The sequence below is a fragment of the Heterodontus francisci genome, chromosome 29 (genome assembly GCF_036365525.1).
Source record: "Heterodontus francisci isolate sHetFra1 chromosome 29, sHetFra1.hap1, whole genome shotgun sequence".
Lineage (NCBI taxonomy): Eukaryota > Metazoa > Chordata > Chondrichthyes > Heterodontiformes > Heterodontidae > Heterodontus > Heterodontus francisci.
In genome coordinates, this window is record NC_090399.1 from 37,633,756 (window position 1) to 37,657,120 (window position 23,365).

Sequence of the window (23,365 nt, forward strand, 5' to 3'; positions counted from 1 at the left end):
ACTCACACAGGTCTATGAAAGACCCTGAATACATACTGCAGAATAATCCCCTCACTCACCATGGTCTGTGAAAGACCCTGAATACATACTGCAGGATAATCCCCCCACTCACAGAGGTCTGTGAAAGACCCTGAATAAATACTGCAGGATAATCCCCCCACTCACACAGGTCTGTGAAAGACCCTGAATACATACTGCAGGATAATCCCCCCACTCACACAGGTATGTGAAAGACCCTGAATACATTCTGCAGAATAATCCCCTCACTCACCATGGTAAGTGAAAGACCCTGAATACATACTGCAGGATAATCCCCCCACTCACACAGGTCTGTGAAAGACCCTGAATAAATACTGCAGGATAATCCCCCCACTCACCAGGGTCTGTGAAAGACCCTGAATACATTTCTTTTGGGCCTCCTTATCTCGAGAGACAATGGATACGCGCCTGGAGGTGGTCAGTGGTTTGTGAAGCAGCGCCTGGAGTGGCTATAAAGGCCAATTCTGGAGTGACAGGCTCTTCCACAGGTGCTGCAGAGAAATTTGTTTGTTGGGGCTGTTGCACAGTTGGCTCTCCCCTTGCGCCTCTGTCTTTTTTCCTGCCAACTACTAAGTCTCTTCGACTCGCCACAATTTAGCCCTGTCTTTATGGCTGCCCGCCAGCTCTGGCGAATGCTGGCAACTGACTCCCACGACTTGTGATCAATGTCACACGATTTCATGTCGCGTTTGCAGACGTCTTTATAACGGAGACATGGACGGCCTGAATACATACTGCAGGATAATCCCCCCACTCATCCGGGTCTGTGAAAGACCCTGAATACATACTGCAGGATAATCCCCCCACTCATCCGGGTCTGTGAAAGACCCTGAATATATACTGCAGGATAATCTCCCCACTTACCAGGGTCTGTGAAAGACCCTTAATACGTACTGCAGGATAATCCCCCCACTCAACCGGGTCTGTGAAAGATCCTGAATACAGACTGCAGGATAATCCCCCCACTCACACAGGTATGTGAAAGACCCTTAATACATACTGCAGGATAATCCCCCCACTCAACCGGGTCTGTGAAAGACCCTGAATACATACTGCAGGATAATCTCCCCACTTACCATGGTCTGTGAAAGACCCTGAATACATACTGCAGGATAATCCCCCCACTCACACAGGTCTGTGAAAGACCCTGAATACATATTGCAGGATAATCCCCCCACTCACACAGGTCTGTGAAAGACCCTGAATACATACTGCAGAATAATCCCCTCACTCACCATGGTCTGTGAAAGACCCTGAATACATACTGCAGGATAATCCCCCCCAAAAAAACGGGTCTGTGAAAGACCCTGAATACATACTGCAGGATAATCCCCCCACTCATCCGGGTCTGTGAAAGACCCTGAATACATACTGCAGGATAATCCCCCCACTCACACAGGTCTGTGAAAGACCCTGAATACAGAATGCAGAATAATCCCCCCACTCACCAGGGTCTTTGAAATACCCTGAATAAATACTGCAGGATAATCCCTCCACTCATCCGGGTCAGTGAAAGACCCTGAATACATACTGCAGGATAATCCCCCCCACTCACCAGGGTCTGTGAAAGACCCTGAATACATACTGCAGGATAATCCCCCCCACTCACACAGGTCTGTGAAAGACACTGAAAAGAGAATGCAGGATAATCCCCCCACTCATCTGGGTCTGTGAAAGACCCTGAATACATACTGCAGGATAATCCCCCCCAAAAAACCGGGTCTGTGAAAGACCCTGAATACATACAGCAGGATAATCCCCCCCACTCACCAGGGTCTGTGAAAGACCCTGAATACATACTGCAGGATAATCTCCCCACTCACACAGGTCTGTGAAAGACCCTGAATAAATACTGCAGGATAATCCCCCCACTCACCAGGGTCTGTGAAAGACCCTGAATACATACTGCAGGATAATCCCCCCACTCACACAGGTCTGTGAAAGACCCTGAATACATACTGCAGGATAATCCCCCCACTCACACAGGTCTGTGAAAGACCCTGAATACATACTGCAGGATAATCTCCCCACTCACACAGGTCTGTGAAAGACCCTGAATAAATACTGCAGGATAATCCCCCCACTCACCAGGGTCTGTGAAAGACCCTGAATACATACTGCAGGATAATCCCCCCACTCATCCGGGTCTGTGAAAGACCCTGAATATATATTGCAGGATAATCTCCCCACTTACCATGGTCTGTGAAAGACCCTTAATACATACTGCAGGATAATCCCCCCACTCACCTGGGTCTGTGAAAGATCCTGAATACAGACTACAGGATAATCCCCCCACTCACACCGGTCTGTGAAAGACCCTGAATACATACTGCTGGATAATCCCCCCACTCAACCGGGTCTGTGAAAGACCCTGAATACATACTGCAGGATAATGCCCCCACTCATCCGGGTCTGTGAAAGACCCTGAATACATACTGCAGAATAATCCCCTCACTCACCATGGTCTGTGAAAGACCCTGAATACATACTGCAGGATAATCTCCCCACTCACACAGGTCTGTGAAAGACCCTGAATAAATACTGCAGGATAATCCCCCCACTCATCCGGGTCTGTGAAAGACCCTGAATACATACTGCAGGATAATCCCCCCACTCACCAGGATCTGTGAAAGACCCTTAATACATACTGCAGGATAATCCCCCCACTCATCCGGGTCTGTGAAAGACCCTGAATATATACTGCAGGATAATCCCCCCACTCACCAGGATCTGTGAAAGACCCTTAATACATACTGCAGGATAATCCCCCCACTCATCCGGGTCTGTGAAAGACCCTGAATATATACTGCAGGATAATCCCCAAACTCATCCGGGTCTGTGAAAGACCCTGAATACATACTGCAGGATAATCCCCCCACACCCCTGGGTCTGTGAAAGACACTGTATATATACTGTAGGATAATCCCCCCACCCCCCCACTCACCAGGGTCTGTCAAAGACCCTGAATACATACTGCAGAATAATCCCCTCACTCACCAGGGTCTGTGAAAGACCCTGAATACATACTGCAGGATAATCCCCCCACTCACACAGGTCTGTGAAAGACCCTGAATACATACTGCAGAATAATCCCCTCACTCACCATGGTCTGTGAAAGACCCTGAATACATACTGCAGGATAATCCCCCCACTCACACAGGTCTGTGAAAGACCCTGAATACATACTGCAGAATAATCCCCTCACTCACCAGGGTCTGTGAAAGACCCTGAATACATACTGCAGGATAATCTCCCCACTCACACAGGTCTGTGAAAGACCCTGAATACATACTGCAGGATAATCCCCCCACTCACCCGGGTCAGTGAAAGACCCTGAATACATACTGCAGGATAATCCCCCCACTCACACAGGTCTGTGAAAGACCCTGAATACATACTGCAGGATAATACCCCCACTCACCAGGGTCTGTGAAAGACCCTGAATATATACTGCAGGATAATCGCCCCACTCATCCGGGTCTGTGAAAGACCCTGAATATACACTGCAGGATAATCTCCCCATTTACCAGGGTATGTGAAAGACCCTTAATACATACTGCAGGATAATCCCCCCCACTCACCAGGGTCTGTGAAAGACCATGAATACATACTGCAGGATAATCCCCCCCACTCACACAGGTCTGTGAAAGACACTGAAAAGAGAATGCAGGATAATCCCCCCACTCATCCGGGTCTGTGAAAGACCCTGAACACATACTGCAGGATAATCCCCCCCAAAAAACCGGGTCTGTGAAAGACCCTGAATACATACTGCAGGATAATCCCCCCACTCACACAGGTCTGTGAAAGACCCTGAATACATACTGCAGGATAAGCTCCCCACTCCCCTGGTTCTGTGAAAGACCCTGAACAAATACTGCAGGATAATCCCCCCACTCACACAGGTCAGTGAAAGACCCTGAATACATACTGCAGGATAATCTCCCCACTCACACAGGTCTGTGAAAGACCCTGAATAAATACTGCAGGATAATCCCCCCACTCACCAGGGTCTGTGAAAGACCCTGAATACATACTGCAGGATAATCCCCCCACTCCCCTGGGTCTGTGAAAGAAACTGTATATATACTGTAGGATAATCCCCCCCCCCCCCCGCCCCCACTCACCAGGGTCTGTGAAAGACCCTTAATACATACTGCAGGATAATACACCTACTCCCCTTGGTCTGTGAAAGACACTGTATATATACTGTAGGATAATCTCCCCACTCACACAGGTCTGTGAAAGACCGTGAATACATACTGCAGGATAATCCCCCCACTCCCCTGGGTCTGTGAAAGACACTGTATATCTCCTGTAGGATAATCCCCCCCCCCCCCCCCCACACTCACCAGGGTCTGTAAAAGACCCAGAATACAAACTGCAGGATAATCCCCCCCACTCACACAGGTCTGTGAAAGACCCTGAATACATACTGCAGGATAATCTCCCCACTCACACAGGTCTGTGAAAGACCCTGAATACATACTGCAGGATAATCCCCCCACTCACCCGGGTCTGTGAAAGACCCTGAATACATACTGCAGGATAATCCCCCCACTCACACAGGTCTGTGAAAGACCCTGAATATATACTGCAGGATAATCTCCCCACTCATCCGGGTCTGTGAAAGACCCTGAATATATACTGCAGGATAATCTCCCCACTTAACAGGGTCTGTGAAAGACCCTTAATACATACTGCATGATAATCCCCCCACTCAACCGGGTCTGTGAAAGACCCTGAATACAGACTGCAGGATAATCCCCCCACCCACACAGGTCTGTGAAAGACCCTTAATACATACTGCAGGATAATCCCCCCCACTCACCAGGGTCTGTGAAAGACCCTGAATACATACTGCAGGATAATCCCCACCACTCACCAGGGTCTGTGAAAGACCCTGAATACATACTGCAGGATAATCCCCCCCACTCACACAGGTCTGTGAAAGACACTGAAAAGAGAATGCAGGATAATCCCCCCACTCATCCGGGTCTGTGAAAGACCCTGAATATATACTGCAGGATAATCTCCCCACTTACCAGGGTCTGTGAAAGACCCTTAATACATACTGCAGGATAATCCCCCCACTCAACCGGGTCTGTGAAAGATCCTGAATACAGACTGCAGGATAATCCCCCCACTCACACAGGTCTGTGAAAGACCCTGAATACATACTGCAGGATAATGCCCCCACTCATCCGGGTCTGTGAAAGACCCTGAATACATACTGCAGAATAATCCCCTCACTCACCATGGTCTGTGAAAGACCCTGAATACATAATGCAGGATAATCTCCCCACTCACACAGGTCTGTGAAAGACCCTGAATACATACTGCAGGATAATCCCCCCACTCATCCGGGTCTGTGAAAGACCCTGAATACATACTGCAGGATAATCCCCCCACTCATCCGGGTCTGTGAAAGACCCTGAATACATACTGCAGGATAATCCCCCCACTCCCCTGGGTCTGTGAAAGACACTGTATATATACTGTAGGATAATTCCCCAGCCCCCCCACACTCACCAGGGTCTGTGAAAGACCCTGAATACATACTGCAGAATAATCCCCTCACTCACCATGGTCTGTGAAAGACCCTGAATACATACTGCAGGATAATCCCCCCCAAAAAACCGGGTCTGTGAAAGACCCTGAATACATACTGCAGGATAATCCCCCCACTCACACAGGTCTGTGAAAGACCCTGAATACATACTGCAGGATAATCCCCCCACTCATCCGGGTCTGCGAAAGACCCTGAATACATACTGCAGGATAATCCCCCCAGTCACCAGGGTCTGTGAAAGACCCTGAATACATACTGCAGGATAATCCCCCCCACACACACAGGTCTGTGAAAGACACTGAAAAGAGAATGCAGGATAATCCCCCCACTCATCTGGGTCTGTGAAAGACCCTGAATACATACTGCAGGATAATCCCCCCCAAAAAATCGGGTCTGTGAAAGACCCTGAATACATACAGCAAGATAATCCCCCCCACTCACCAGGGTCTGTGAAAGACCCGGAATAAATACTGCAGGATAATCCCCTCACTCACCAGGGTCTGTGAAAGACCCTGAATACATACTGCAGGATAATCTCCCCACTCACACAGGTCTGTGAAAGACCCTGAATAAATACTGCAGGATAATCCCCCCACTCACCAGGGTCTGTGAAAGACCCTGAATACATACTGCAGGATAATCCCCCCACTCACACAGGTCTGTGAAAGACCCTGAATACATACTGCAGGATAATCCCCCCACTCACACAGGTCTGTGAAAGAACCTGAATACATACTGCAGGATAATCTCCCCACTCACACAGGTCTGAGAAAGACCCTGAATAAATTCTGCAGGATAATCCCCCCACTCACCAGGGTCTGTGAAAGACCCTGAATACATACTGCAGGATAATCCCCCCACTCATCCGGGTCTGTGAAAGACCCTGAATATATACTGCAGGATAATCTCCCCACTTACCAGGGTCTGTGAAAGACCCTTAATACATACTGCAGGATAATCCCCCCACTCAACCGGGTCTGTGAAAGACCCTGAATATATACTGCAGGATAATCCCCCCACTCACACAGGTCTGAGAAAGACCCTGAATACATACTGCAGGATAATCCCCCCACTCAACCGGGTCTGTGAAAGACCCTGAATACATACTGCAGGATAATGCCCCCACTCATCCGGGTCTGTGAAAGACCCTGAATACATACTGCAGAATAATCCCCTCACTCACCATGGTCTGTGAAAGACCCTGAATACATACTGCAGGATAATCTCCCCACTCACACAGGTCTGTGAAAGAACCTGAATACATACTGCAGGATAATCCCCCTACTCCTCCGGGACTGTGAACGACCCTGAATACATACTGCAGGATAATCTCCCCACTCACACAGGTCTGTGAAAGACCCTGAATAAATACTGCAGGATAATCCCCCCACTCATCCGGGTCTGTGAAAGACCCTGAATACATACTGCAGGATAATCCCCCCACTCACCAGGATCTGTGAAAGACCCTGAATACATACTGCAGGATAATCCCCCCACTCATCCGGGTCTGTGAAAGACCCTGAATATATACTGCAGGATAATCCCCCCACTCACCAGGATCTGTGAAAGACCCTTAATACATACTGCAGGATAATCCCCCCACTCATCCGGGTCTGTGAAAGACCCTGAATATATACTGCAGGATAATCCCCCCACTCATCCGGGTCTGTGAAAGACCCTGAATACATACTGCAGGATAATCCCCCCACTCCCCTGGGTCTGTGAAAGACACTGTATATATACTGTAGGATAATCCACCTCCCCACCCCCCTCCACTCACCAGGGTCTGTCAAAGACCCTGAATACATACTGCAGAATAATCCCCTCACTCACCAGGGTCTGTGAAAGACCCTGAATACATACTGCAGGATAATCCCCCCACTCACACAGGTCTGTGAAAGACCCTGAATAGATACTGCAGAATAATCCCCTCACTCACCAGGGTCTGTGAAAGACCCTGAATACATACTGCAGGATAATCCCCCCTCTCACACAGGTCTGTGAAAGACCCTGAATACAGAATGCAGGATAATCCCCCACACTCACCAGTGTCTGTGAAATACCCTGAATAAATTCTGTAGGATAATCCCCCCACTCATCCGGGTCTGTGAAAGACCCTGAATACATACTGCAGGATAATCCCCCCACTCCCCTGGGTCTGTGAAAGACACTGTATATATACTGTAGGATAATCCCCCACCCCCCCCCACTCACCAGGGTCTGTGAAAGACCCTGAATACATACTGCAGGATAATCCCCCCACTCACCAGGGTCTGTGAAAGACCCTGAATACATACTGCAGAATAATCCCCTCACTCACCATGTTCTGTGAAAGAACCTGAGTACATACTGCAGGTTAATCCCCCCACTCACACAGGTCTGTGAAAGACCCTGAATACATACTGCAGAATAATCCCCTCACTCACGATGGTCTGTGAAAGACACTGAATACATACTGCAGGATAATCTCCCCACTTACCAGGGTCTGCGAAAGACCCTTAATACATACTGCAGGATAATCCCCCCACTCACCAGGGTCTGTGAAAGACCCTGAATACAGACTGCAGGATAATCCCCCCACTCACACAGGTCTGTGAAAGACCCTTAATACATACTGCAGGATTATCCCCCCACTCATCCGGGTCTGTGAAAGACCCTGAATACATACTGCAGGATAATCCCCCCCACTCAGCAGGGTCTGTGAAATACCCTGAATACATACTGCAGGATAATCCCCCCCACTCACACAGGTCTGTGAAAGACACTGAAAAGAGAATGCAGGATAATCCCCCCACTCATCCGGGTCTGTGAAAGACCCTGAATACATACTGCAGGATAATCCCCCCCAAAAAACCGGGTCTGTGAAAGACCCTGAATACATACTGCAGGATAATCCCCCCCACTCACCAGGGTCTGTGAAAGACCCGGAATACATACTGCAGGATAATCCCCCCCACTCCCCTGGTTCTGTGAAAGACCCTGAATACATACTGCAGAATAATCCCCTCACTCACCATGGTCTGTGAAAGACCCTGAATACATACTGCAGGATAATCCCCCCACTCACACAGGTCTGTGAAAGACCCTGAATACATACTGCAGAATAATCCCTTCACTCACCATGGTCTGTGAAAGACCCTGAATACATACTGCAGGATAATCCCCCCACTCACACAGGTCTGTGAAAGACCCTGAATACATACTGCAGAATAATCCCCTCACTCACCATGGTCTGTGAAAGACCCTGAATACATACTGCAGGATAATCCCCCCACTCACAGAGGTCTGTGAAAGACCCTGAATAAATACTGCAGGATAATCCCCCCACTCACACAGGTCTGTGAAAGACCCTGAATACATACTGCAGGATAATCCCCCCACTCACACAGGTATGTGAAAGACCCTGAATACATTCTGCAGAATAATCCCCTCACTCACCATGGTAAGTGAAAGACCCTGAATACATACTGCAGGATAATCCCCCCACTCACTCAGGTCTGTGAAAGACCCTGAATAAATACTGCAGGATAATCCCCCCACTCACCAGGGTCTGTGAAAGACCCTGAATACATACTGCAGGATAATCCCCCCACTCATCCGGGTCTGTGAAAGACCCTTAATACGTACTGCAGGATAATCCCCCCACTCAACCGGGTCTGTGAAAGATCCTGAATACAGACTGCAGGATAATCCCCCCACTCACACAGGTCTGTGAAAGACCCTTAATACATACTGCAGGATAATCCCCCCACTCAACCGGGTCTGTGAAAGACCCTGAATACATACTGCAGGATAATCTCCCCACTTACCATGGTCTGTGAAAGACCCTGAATACATACTGCAGGATAATCCCCCCACTCACACAGGTCTGTGAAAGACCCTTAATACATACTGCAGGATAATCCCCCCACTCATCCGGGTCTGTGAAAGACCCTGAATATATACTGCAGGATAATCCCCCCACTCATCCGGGTCTGTGAAAGACCCTGAATACATACTGCAGGATAATCCCCCCACTCCCCTGGGTCTGTGAAAGACACTGTATATATACTGTAGGATAATCCACCTCCCCACCCCCCTCCACTCACCAGGGTCTGTCAAAGACCCTGAATACATACTGCAGAATAATCCCCTCACTCACCAGGGTCTGTGAAAGACCCTGAATACATACTGCAGGATAATCCCCCCACTCACACAGGTCTGTGAAAGACCCTGAATAGATACTGCAGAATAATCCCCTCACTCACCAGGGTCTGTGAAAGACCCTGAATACATACTGCAGGATAATCCCCCCTCTCACACAGGTCTGTGAAAGACCCTGAATACAGAATGCAGGATAATCCCCCACACTCACCAGTGTCTGTGAAATACCCTGAATAAATTCTGTAGGATAATCCCCCCACTCATCCGGGTCTGTGAAAGACCCTGAATACATACTGCAGGATAATCCCCCCACTCCCCTGGGTCTGTGAAAGACACTGTATATATACTGTAGGATAATCCCCCACCCCCCCCCACTCACCAGGGTCTGTGAAAGACCCTGAATACATACTGCAGGATAATCCCCCCACTCACCAGGGTCTGTGAAAGACCCTGAATACATACTGCAGAATAATCCCCTCACTCACCATGTTCTGTGAAAGAACCTGAGTACATACTGCAGGTTAATCCCCCCACTCACACAGGTCTGTGAAAGACCCTGAATACATACTGCAGAATAATCCCCTCACTCACGATGGTCTGTGAAAGACACTGAATACATACTGCAGGATAATACCCCCACTCACCAGGGTCTGTGAAAGACCCTGAATATATACTGCAGGATAATCTCCCCACTCATCCGGGTCTGTGAAAGACCCTGAATATATACTGCAGGATAATCTCCCCACTTACCAGGGTCTGCGAAAGACCCTTAATACATACTGCAGGATAATCCCCCCACTCACCAGGGTCTGTGAAAGACCCTGAATACAGACTGCAGGATAATCCCCCCACTCACACAGGTCTGTGAAAGACCCTTAATACATACTGCAGGATTATCCCCCCACTCATCCGGGTCTGTGAAAGACCCTGAATACATACTGCAGGATAATCCCCCCCACTCAGCAGGGTCTGTGAAATACCCTGAATACATACTGCAGGATAATCCCCCCCACTCACACAGGTCTGTGAAAGACACTGAAAAGAGAATGCAGGATAATCCCCCCACTCATCCGGGTCTGTGAAAGACCCTGAATACATACTGCAGGATAATCCCCCCCAAAAAACCGGGTCTGTGAAAGACCCTGAATACATACTGCAGGATAATCCCCCCCACTCACCAGGGTCTGTGAAAGACCCGGAATACATACTGCAGGATAATCCCCCCCACTCCCCTGGTTCTGTGAAAGACCCTGAATACATACTGCAGAATAATCCCCTCACTCACCATGGTCTGTGAAAGACCCTGAATACATACTGCAGGATAATCCCCCCACTCACACAGGTCTGTGAAAGACCCTGAATACATACTGCAGAATAATCCCTTCACTCACCATGGTCTGTGAAAGACCCTGAATACATACTGCAGGATAATCCCCCCACTCACACAGGTCTGTGAAAGACCCTGAATACATACTGCAGAATAATCCCCTCACTCACCATGGTCTGTGAAAGACCCTGAATACATACTGCAGGATAATCCCCCCACTCACAGAGGTCTGTGAAAGACCCTGAATAAATACTGCAGGATAATCCCCCCACTCACACAGGTCTGTGAAAGACCCTGAATACATACTGCAGGATAATCCCCCCACTCACACAGGTATGTGAAAGACCCTGAATACATTCTGCAGAATAATCCCCTCACTCACCATGGTAAGTGAAAGACCCTGAATACATACTGCAGGATAATCCCCCCACTCACTCAGGTCTGTGAAAGACCCTGAATAAATACTGCAGGATAATCCCCCCACTCACCAGGGTCTGTGAAAGACCCTGAATACATACTGCAGGATAATCCCCCCACTCATCCGGGTCTGTGAAAGACCCTTAATACGTACTGCAGGATAATCCCCCCACTCAACCGGGTCTGTGAAAGATCCTGAATACAGACTGCAGGATAATCCCCCCACTCACACAGGTCTGTGAAAGACCCTTAATACATACTGCAGGATAATCCCCCCACTCAACCGGGTCTGTGAAAGACCCTGAATACATACTGCAGGATAATCTCCCCACTTACCATGGTCTGTGAAAGACCCTGAATACATACTGCAGGATAATCCCCCCACTCACACAGGTCTGTGAAAGACCCTGAATACATACTGCAGGATAATCCCCCCACTCACACAGGTCTGTGAAAGACCCTGAATACATACTGCAGAATAATCCCCTCACTCACCATGGTCTGTGAAAGACCCTGAATACATACTGCAGGATAATCCCCCCCAAAAAACCGGGTCTGTGAAAGACCCTGAATACATACTGCAGGATAATCCCCCCACTCATCCGGGTCTGTGAAAGACCCTGAATACATACTGCAGGATAATCCCCCCACTCACACAGGTCTGTGAAAGACCCTGAATACAGAATGCAGAATAATCCCCCCACTCACCAGGGTCTTTGAAATACCCTGAATAAATACTGCAGGATAATCCCTCCACTCATCCGGGTCAGTGAAAGACCCTGAATACATACTGCAGGATAATCCCCCCCACTCACCAGGGTCTGTGAAAGACCCTGAATACATACTGCAGGATAATCCCCCCCACTCACACAGGTCTGTGAAAGACACTGAAAAGAGAATGCAGGATAATCCCCCCACTCATCTGGGTCTGTGAAAGACCCTGAATACATACTGCAGGATAATCCCCCCCAAAAAACCGGGTCTGTGAAAGACCCTGAATACATACAGCAGGATAATCCCCCCCACTCACCAGGGTCTGTGAAAGACCCTGAATACATACTGCAGGATAATCTCCCCACTCACACAGGTCTGTGAAAGACCCTGAATAAATACTGCAGGATAATCCCCCCACTCACCAGGGTCTGTGAAAGACCCTGAATACATACTGCAGGATAATCCCCCCACTCACACAGGTCTGTGAAAGACCCTGAATAAATACTGCAGGATAATCCCCCCACTCACCAGCGTCTGTGAAAGACCCTGAATACATACTGCAGGATAATCCCCCCACTCATCCGGGTCTGTGAAAGACCCTGAATATATATTGCAGGATAATCTCCCCACTTACCAGGGTCTGTGAAAGACCCTTAATACATACTGCAGGATAATCCCCCCACTCACCTGGGTCTGTGAAAGATCCTGAATACAGACTACAGGATAATCCCCCCACTCACACCGGTCTGTGAAAGACCCTGAATACATACTGCTGGATAATCCCCCCACTCAACCGGGTCTGTGAAAGACCCTGAATACATACTGCAGGATAATGCCCCCACTCATCCGGGTCTGTGAAAGACCCTGAATACATACTGCAGAATAATCCCCTCACTCACCATGGTCTGTGAAAGACCCTGAATACATACTGCAGGATAATCTCCCCACTCACACAGGTCTGTGAAAGACGCTGAATAAATACTGCAGGATAATCCCCCAACTCATCCGGGTCTGTGAAAGACCCTGAATACATACTGCAGGATAATCCCCCCACTCACCAGGATCTGTGAAAGACCCTTAATACATACTGCAGGATAATCCCCCCACTCATCCGGGTCTGTGAAAGACCCTGAATATATACTGCAGGATAATCCCCCCACTCACCAGGATCTGTGAAAGACCCTTAATACATACTGCAGGATAATCCCCCCACTCATCCGGGTCTGTGAAAGACCCTGAATATATACTGCAGGATAATCCCCCCACACCCCTGGGTCTGTGAAAGACACTGTATATATACTGTAGGATAATCCCCCCACCCCCCCACTCACCAGGGTCTGTCAAAGACCCTGAATACATACTGCAGAATAATCCCCTCACTCACCAGGGTCTGTGAAAGACCCTGAATACATACTGCAGGATAATCCCCCCACTCACACAGGTCTGTGAAAGACCCTGAATACATACTGCAGAATAATCCCCTCACTCACCATGGTCTGTGAAAGACCCTGAATACATACTGCAGGATAATCCCCCCACTCACACAGGTCTGTGAAAGACCCTGAATACATACTGCAGAATAATCCCCTCACTCACCAGGGTCTGTGAAAGACCCTGAATACATACTGCAGGATAATCTCCCCACTCACACAGGTCTGTGAAAGACCCTGAATACATACTGCAGGATAATCCCCCCACTCACCCGGGTCAGTGAAAGACCCTGAATACATACTGCAGGATAATCCCCCCACTCACACAGGTCTGTGAAAGACCCTGAATACATACTGCAGGATAATACCCCCACTCACCAGGGTCTGTGAAAGACCCTGAATATATACTGCAGGATAATCTCCCCACTCATCCGGGTCTGTGAAAGACCCTGAATATACACTGCAGGATAATCTCCCCATTTACCAGGGTCTGTGAAAGACCCTTAATACATACTGCAGGATAATCCCCCCCACTCACCAGGGTCTGTGAAAGACCCTGAATACATACTGCAGGATAATCCCCCCCACTCACACAGGTCTGTGAAAGACACTGAAAAGAGAATGCAGGATAATCCCCCCACTCATCCGGGTCTGTGAAAGACCCTGAACACATACTGCAGGATAATCCCCCCCAAAAAACCGGGTCTGTGAAAGACCCTGAATACATACTGCAGGATAATCCCTCCACTCACACAGGTCTGTGAAAGACCCTGAATACATACTGCAGGATAAGCTCCCCACTCCCCTGGTTCTGTGAAAGACCCTGAATACATACTGCAGAATAATCCCCTCACTCACCATGGTCTGTGAAAGACCCTGAACACATACTGCAGGATAATCCCCCCACTCACACAGGTCAGTGAAAGACCCTGAATACATACTGCAGGATAATCTCCCCACTCACACAGGTCTGTGAAAGACCCTGAATAAATACTGCAGGATAATCCCCCCACTCACCAGGGTCTGTGAAAGACCCTGAATACATACTGCAGGATAATCCCCCCACTCCCCTGGGTCTGTGAAAGACACTGTATATATACTGTAGGATAATCCCCCCCCCCCCCCGCCCCCACTCACCAGGGTCTGTGAAAGACCCTTAATACATACTGCAGGATAATCCACCCACTCCCCTGGGTCTGTGAAAGACACTGTATATATACTGTAGGATAATCTCCCCACTCACACAGGTCTGTGAAAGACCCTGAATACATACTGCAGGATAATCCCCCCACTCCGCTGGGTCTGTGAAAGACACTGTATATATACTGTAGGATAATCCCACCCCCCCCCCCCCACACTCACCAGGGTCTGTAAAAGACCCAGAATACATACTGCAGGATAATCCCCCCCACTCACACAGGTCTGTGAAAGACCCTGAATACATACTGCAGGATAATCTCCCCACTCACACAGGTCTGTGAAAGACCCTGAATACATACTGCAGGATAATCCCCCCACTCACCCGGGTCTGTGAAAGACCCTGAATACATACTGCAGGATAATCCCCCCACTCACACAGGTCTGTGAAAGACCCTGAATATATACTGCAGGATAATCTCCCCACTCATCCGGGTCTGTGAAAGACCCTGAATATATACTGCAGGATAATCTCCCCACTTAACAGGGTCTGTGAAAGACCCTTAATACATACTGCATGATAATCCCCCCACTCAACCGCGTCTGTGAAAGACCATGAATACAGACTGCAGGATAATCCCCCCACTCACACAGGTCTGTGAAAGACCCTTAATACATACTGCAGGATAATCCCCCCCACTCACCAGGGTCTGTGAAAGACCCTGAATACATACTGCAGGATAATCCCCACCACTCACCAGGGTCTGTGAAAGACCCTGAATACATACTGCAGGATAATCCCCCCCACTCACACAGGTCTGTGAAAGACACTGAAAAGAGAATGCAGGATAATCCCCCCACTCATCCGGGTCTGTGAAAGACCCTGAATATATACTGCAGGATAATCTCCCCACTTACCAGGGTCTGTGAAAGACCCTTAATACATACTGCAGGATAATCCCCCCACTCAACCGGGTCTGTGAAAGACCCTGAATATATACTGCAGGATAATCCCCCCAATCACCAGGATCTGTGAAAGACCCTTAATACATACTGCAGGATAATCCCCCCACTCATCCGGGTCTGTGAAAGACCCTGAATACATACTGCAGGATAATCCCCCCACTCATCCGGGTCTGTGAAAGACCCTGAATACATACTGCAGGATAATCCCCCCACTCCCCTGGGTCTGTGAAAGACACTGTATATATACTGTAGGATAATTCCCCCCCCCCCCCGCACTCACCAGGGTCTGTGAAAGACCCTTAATACATACTGCAGGATAATCCCCCCACTCCCCTGGGTCTGTGAAAGACACTGTATATATACTGTAGGATAATCCCCCCCCCCCCCCCCCACTCACCAGGGTCTGTAAAAGACCCTGAATACATACTGCAGGATAATCCCCCCCACTCACACAGGTCTGTGAAAGACCCTGAATACATACTGCAGGATAATCCCCCCACTCACACAGGTCTGTGAAAGACCCTGAATATATACTGCAGGATAATCTCCCCACTCATCCGGGTCTGTGAAAGACCCTGAATATATACTGCAGGATAATCTCCCCACTTACCAGGGTCTGTGAAAGAACCTTAATACATACTGCAGGATAATCCCCCCACTCAACCGGGTCTGTGAAAGACCCTGAATACAGACTGCAGGATAATCCCCCCACTCACACAGGTCTGTGAAAGACCCTTAATACATACTGCAGGATAATCCCCCCCACTCACCAGGGTCTGTGAAAGACCCTGAATACATACTGCAGGATAATCCCCCCCACTCACCAGGGTCTGTGAAAGACCCTGAATACATACTGCAGGATAATCCCCCCCACTCACACAGGTCTGTGAAAGACACTGAAAAGAGAATGCAGGATAATCCCCCCACTCATCCGGGTCTGTGAAAGACCCTGAATACATACTGCAGGATAATCCCCCCACTCATCCGGGTCTGTGAAAGACCCTGAATACAAACTGCAGGATAATCCCCCCACTCACCTGGGTCTGTGAAAGACCCTTAATACATACTGCAGGATAATCTCCCCACTTACGAGGGTCTGTGATAGACCCTTAACACATACTGCAGGATAATCCCCCCACTCACACAGGTCTGTGAAAGACCCTGAATACAGAATGCAGGATAATCCCCCCACTCAACCGGGTCTGTGAAAGACCCTGAATACAGACTGCAGGATAATCCCCCCACTCACCTGGGTCTGTGAAAGACCCTTAATACATACTGCAGGATAATCTCCCCACTTACGAGGGACTGTGAAAGTCCCTTAATACATACTGCAGGATAATCCCCCCACTCACCTGGGTCTGTGAAAGACCCTGAATACAGACTGCAGGATAATCCCCCCACTCACCTGGGTCTGTGAATGACCCTGAATACATACTGCAGGATAATACCCCCACTCACCAGGGTCTGTGAAAGACCCTGAATACATACTGCAGGATAATCCCCCCACTCACCAGGGTCTGTGAAGGATCCTGAATACAGACTGCAGGATAATCCCCCCACTCACCAGGATCTGTGAAAGACCCTGAATACATACTGCAGGATAATCTCCCCACTCACACAGGTCTGTGAAAGACCCTGAATAAATACTGCAGGATAATCCCCCCACTCACCAGGGTCTGTGAAAGACCCTGAATACATACTGCAGGATAATCCCCCCACTCACACAGGTCTGTGAAAGACCCTGAATACATACTGCAGGATAATCCCCCCACTCACACAGGTCTGTGAAAGACCCTGAATACATACTGCAGGATAATCTCCCCACTCACACAGGTCTGTGAAAGACCCTGAATAAATACTGCAGGATAATCCCCCCACTCACCAGGGTCTGTGAAAGACCCTGAATACATACTGCAGGATAATCCCCCCACTCATCCGGGTCTGTGAAAGACCCTGAATATATACTGCAGGATAATCTCCCCACTTACCAGGGTCTGTGAAAGACCCTTAATACATACTGCAGGATAATCCCCCCACTCAACTGGGTCTGTGAAAGATCCTGAATACAGACTACAGGATAATCCCCCCACTCACACCGGTCTGTGAAAGACCCTGAATACATACTGCAGGATAATCCCCCCACTCAACCGGGTCTGTGAAAGACCCTGAATACATACTGCAGGATAATGCCCCCACTCTTCCGGGTCTGTGAAAGACCCTGAATACATACTGCAGAATAATCCCCTCACTCACCATGGTCTGTGAAAGACCCTGAATACATACTGCAGGATAATCTCCCCACTCACACAGGTCTGTGAAAGACCCTGAATAAATACTGCAGGATAATCCCCCCACTCATCCGGGTCTGTGAAAGACCCTGAATACATACTGCAGGATAATCCCCCCACTCACCAGGATCTGTGAAAGACCCTTAATACATACTGCAGGATAATCCCCCCACTCATCCGCGTCTGTGAAAGACCCTGAATATATACTACAGGATAATCCCCCCACTCACCAGGATCTGTGAAAGACCCTTAATACATACTGCAGGATAATCCCCCCACTCATCCGGGTCTGTGAAAGAACCTGAATATATACTGCAGGATAATCCCCCCACTCATCCGGGTCTGTGAAAGACCCTGAATACATACTGCAGGATAATCCCCCCACTCCCCTGGGTCTGTGAAAGACACTGTATATATACTGTAGGATAATCCCCCCACGCCCCCACTCACCAGGGTCTGTCAAAGACCCTGAATACATACTGCAGAATAATCCCCTCACTCACCAGGGTCTGTGAAAGACCCTGAATACATACTGCAGGATAATCCCCCCACTCACACAGGTCTGTGAAAGACTCTGAATACATACTGCAGAATAATCCCCTCACTCATCTGGGTCTGTGAAAGACCCTGAATACATACTGCAGGATAATCCCCCCACTCACACAGGTCTGTGAAAGACCCTGAATACATACTGCAGAATAATCCCCTCACTCACCAGGGTCTGTGAAAGACCCTGAATACATACTGCAGGATAATCTCCCCACTCACACAGGTCTGTGAAAGACCCTGAATACATACTGCAGGATAATCCCCCCACTCACCCGGGTCTGTGAAAGACCCTGAATACATACTGCAGGATAATCCCCCCACTCACACAGGTCTGTGAAAGACCCTGAATACATACTGCAGGATCATACCCCCACTCACCAGGGTCTGTGAAAGACCCTGAATATATACTGCAGGATAATCTCCCCACTGATCCGGGTCTGTGAAAGACCCTGAATATATACTGCAGGATAATCTCCCCATTTACCAGGGTCTGTGAAAGACCCTTAATACATACTGCAGGATAATCCCCCCCACTCACCAGGGTCTGTGAAAGATCCTGAATACATACTGCAGGATAATCCCCCCCACTCACACAGGTCTGTGAAAGACACTGAAAAGAGAATGCAGGATAATCCCCCCACTCATCCGGGTCTGTGAAAGACCCTGAACACATACTGCAGGATAATCCCCCCCAAAAAACCGGGTCTGTGAAAGACCCTTAATACATACTGCAGGATAATCCCCTCACTCCCCTGGGTCTGTGAAAGACACTGTATATATACTGTAGGATAATCTCCCCACTCACACAGGTCTGTGAAATACCGTGAATACATACTGCAGGATAATCCCCCCCACTCACACAGGTCTGTGAAAGACCCTGAATACATACTGCAGGATAATCTCCCCTCTCACACAGGTCTGTGAAAGACCCTGAATACATACTGCAGGATAATCCCCCCACTCACCCGCGTCTGTGAAAGACCCTGAATACATACTGCAGGATAATCCCCCCACTCACACAGGTCTGTGAAAGACCCTGAATATATTCTGCAGGATAATCTCCCCACTCATCCGGGTCTGTGAAAGACCCTGAATATATACTGCAGGATAATCTCCCCACTTACCAGGGTCTGTGAAAGACCCTTAATACATACTGCATGATAATCCCCCCACTCAACCGGGTCTGTGAAAGACCCTGAATACAGACTGCAGGATAATCCCCCCACTCACACAGGTCTGTGAAAGACCCTTAATACATACTGCAGGATAATCCCCCCCACTCACCAGGGTCTGTGAAAGACCCTGAATACATACTGCAGGATAATCCCCACCACTCACCAGGGTCTGTGAAAGACCCTGAATACATACTGCAGGATAATCCCCCCACTCACACAGGTCTGTGAAAGACACTGAAAAGAGAATGCAGGATAATCCCCCCACTCATCCGGGTCTGTGAAAGACCCTGAATATATACTGCAGGATAATCTCCCCACTTACCAGGGTCTGTGAAAGACCCTTAATACATACTGCAGGATAATCCCCCCACTCAACCGGGTCTGTGAAAGATCCTGAATACAGACTGCAGGATAATCCCCCCACTCACACAGGTATGTGAAAGTCCCTGAATACATACTGCAGGATAATGCCCCCACTCATCCGGGTCTGTGAAAGACCCTGAATACATACTGCAGAATAATCCCCTCACTCACCATGGTCTGTGAAAGACCCTGAATACATAATGCAGGATAATCTCCCCACTCACACAGGTCTGTGAAAGACCCTGAATAAATACTGCAGGATAATCCCCCCACTCATCCGGGTCTGTGAAAGACCCTGAATGCATACTGCAGGATAATCCCCCCACTCATCCGGGTCTGTGAAAGACCCTGAATATATACTGCAGGATAATCCCCCCACTCACCAGGATCTGTGAAAGACCCTTAATACATACTGCAGGATAATCCCCCCACTCATCCGGGTCTGTGAAAGACCCTGAATATATACTGCAGGATAATCCCCCCACTCATCCGGGTCTGTGAAAGACCCTGAATACATACTGCAGGATAATCCCCCCACTCCCCTGGGTCTGTGAAAGACACTGTATATATACTGTAGGATAATTCCCCCCCCCCCCCCCCACTCACCAGGGTCTGTGAAAGACCCTTAATACATACTGCAGGATAATCCCCCCACTCCCCTGGGTCTGTGAAAGACACTGTATATATACTGTAGGATAATCCCCCCACTCACACAGGTCTGTGAAAGACCCTGAATACATACTGCAGAATAATCCCCTCACTCACCAGGGTCTGTGAAAGACCCTGAATACATACTGCAGGATAATCTCCCCACTCACACAGGTCTGTGAAAGACCCTGAATACATACTGCAGGATAATCCCCCCACTCACCCGGGTCTGTGAAAGACCCTGAATACATACTGCAGGATAATCCCCCCACTCACACAGGTCTGTGAAAGACCCTGAATACATACTGCAGGATAATCTCCCCACTGATCCGGGTCTGTGAAAGACCCTGAATATATACTGCAGGATAATCTCCCCATTTACCAGGGTCTGTGAAAGACCCTTAATACATACTGCAGGATAATCCCCCCCACTCACCAGGGTCTGTGAAAGACCCTGAATACATACTGCAGGATAATCCCCCCCACTCACACAGGTCTGTGAAAGACACTGAAAAGAGAATGCAGGATAATCCCCCCACTCATCCGGGTCTGTGAAAGACCCTGAACACATACTGCAGGATAATCCCCCCCAAAAAACCGGGTCTGTGAAAGACCCTTAATACATACTGCAGGATAATCCCCTCACTCCCCTGGGTCTGTGAAAGACACTGTATATATACTGTAGGATAATCTCCCCACTCACACAGGTCTGTGAAATACCGTGAATACATACTGCAGGATAATCCCCCCCACTCACACAGGTCTGTGAAAGACCCTGAATACATACTGCAGGATAATCTCCCCACTCACACAGGTCTGTGAAAGACCCTGAATACATACTGCAGGATAATCCCCCCACTCACCCGCGTCTGTGAAAGACCCTGAATACATACTGCAGGATAATCCCCCCACTCACACAGGTCTGTGAAAGACCCTGAATATATTCTGCAGGATAATCTCCCCACTCATCCGGGTCTGTGAAAGACCCTGAATATATACTGCAGGATAATCTCCCCACTTACCAGGGTCTGTGAAAGACCCTTAATACATACTGCATGATAATCCCCCCACTCAACCGGGTCTGTGAAAGACCCTGAATACAGACTGCAGGATAATCCCCCCACTCACACAGGTCTGTGAAAGACCCTTAATACATACTGCAGGATAATCCCCCCCACTCACCAGGGTCTGTGAAAGACCCTGAATACATACTGCAGGATAATCCCCACCACTCACCAGGGTCTGTGAAAGACCCTGAATACATACTGCAGGATAATCCCCCCCACTCACACAGGTCTGTGAAAGACACTGAAAAGAGAATGCAGGATAATCCCCCCACTCATCCGGGTCTGTGAAAGACTCTGAATATATACTGCAGGATAATCTCCCCACTTACCAGGGTCTGTGAAAGACCCTTAATACATACTGCAGGATAATCCCCCCACTCAACCGGGTCTGCGAAAGATCCTGAATACAGACTGCAGGATAATCCCCCCACTCACACAGGTATGTGAAAGTCCCTGAATACATACTGCAGGATAATGCCCCCACTCATCCGGGTCTGTGAAAGACCCTGAATACATACTGCAGAATAATCCCCTCACTCACCATGGTCTGTGAAAGACCCTGAATACATAATGCAGGATAATCTCCCCACTCACACAGGTCTGTGAAAGACCCTGAATAAATACTGCAGGATAATCCCCCCACTCATCCGGGTCTGTGAAAGACCCTGAATGCATACTGCAGGATAATCCCCCCACTCATCCGGGTCTGTGAAAGACCCTGAATATATACTGCAGGATAATCCCCCCACTCACCAGGATCTGTGAAAGACCCTTAATACATACTGCAGGATAATCCCCCCACTCATCCGGGTCTGTGAAAGACCCTGAATATATACTGCAGGATAATCCCCCCACTCATCCGGGTCTGTGAAAGACCCTGAATACATACTGCAGGATAATCCCCCCACTCCCCTGGGTCTGTGAAAGACACTGTATATATACTGTAGGATAATTCCCCCCCCCCCCCCACTCACCAGGGTCTGTGAAAGACCCTTAATACATACTGCAGGATAATCCCCCCACTCCCCTGGGTCTGTGAAAGACACTGTATATATACTGTAGGATAATCTCCCCACTCACACAGGTCTGTGAAAGACCCTGAATACATACTGCAGGATAATCCCCCCACTCCCCTGGGTCTGTGAAAGACACTGTATATATACTGTAGGATAATCCCCCCCCCCCCCACTCACCAGGGTCTGTAAAAGACCCTGAATACATACTGCAGGATAATCCCCCCCACTCACACAGGTCTGTGAAAGACCCTAAATACATACTGCAGGATAATCCCCCCACTCACCCGGGTCTGTGAAAGACCCTGAATACATACTGCAGGATAATCCCCCCACTCACACAGGTCTGTGAAAGACCCTGAATATATACAGCAGGATAATCTCCCCACTCATCCGGGTCTGTGAAAGACCCTGAATACATACTGCAGGATAATCCCCCCACTCCCCTGGGTCTGTGAAAGACACTGTATATATACTGTAGGATAATTCCCCCCCCCCCACTCACCAGGGTCTG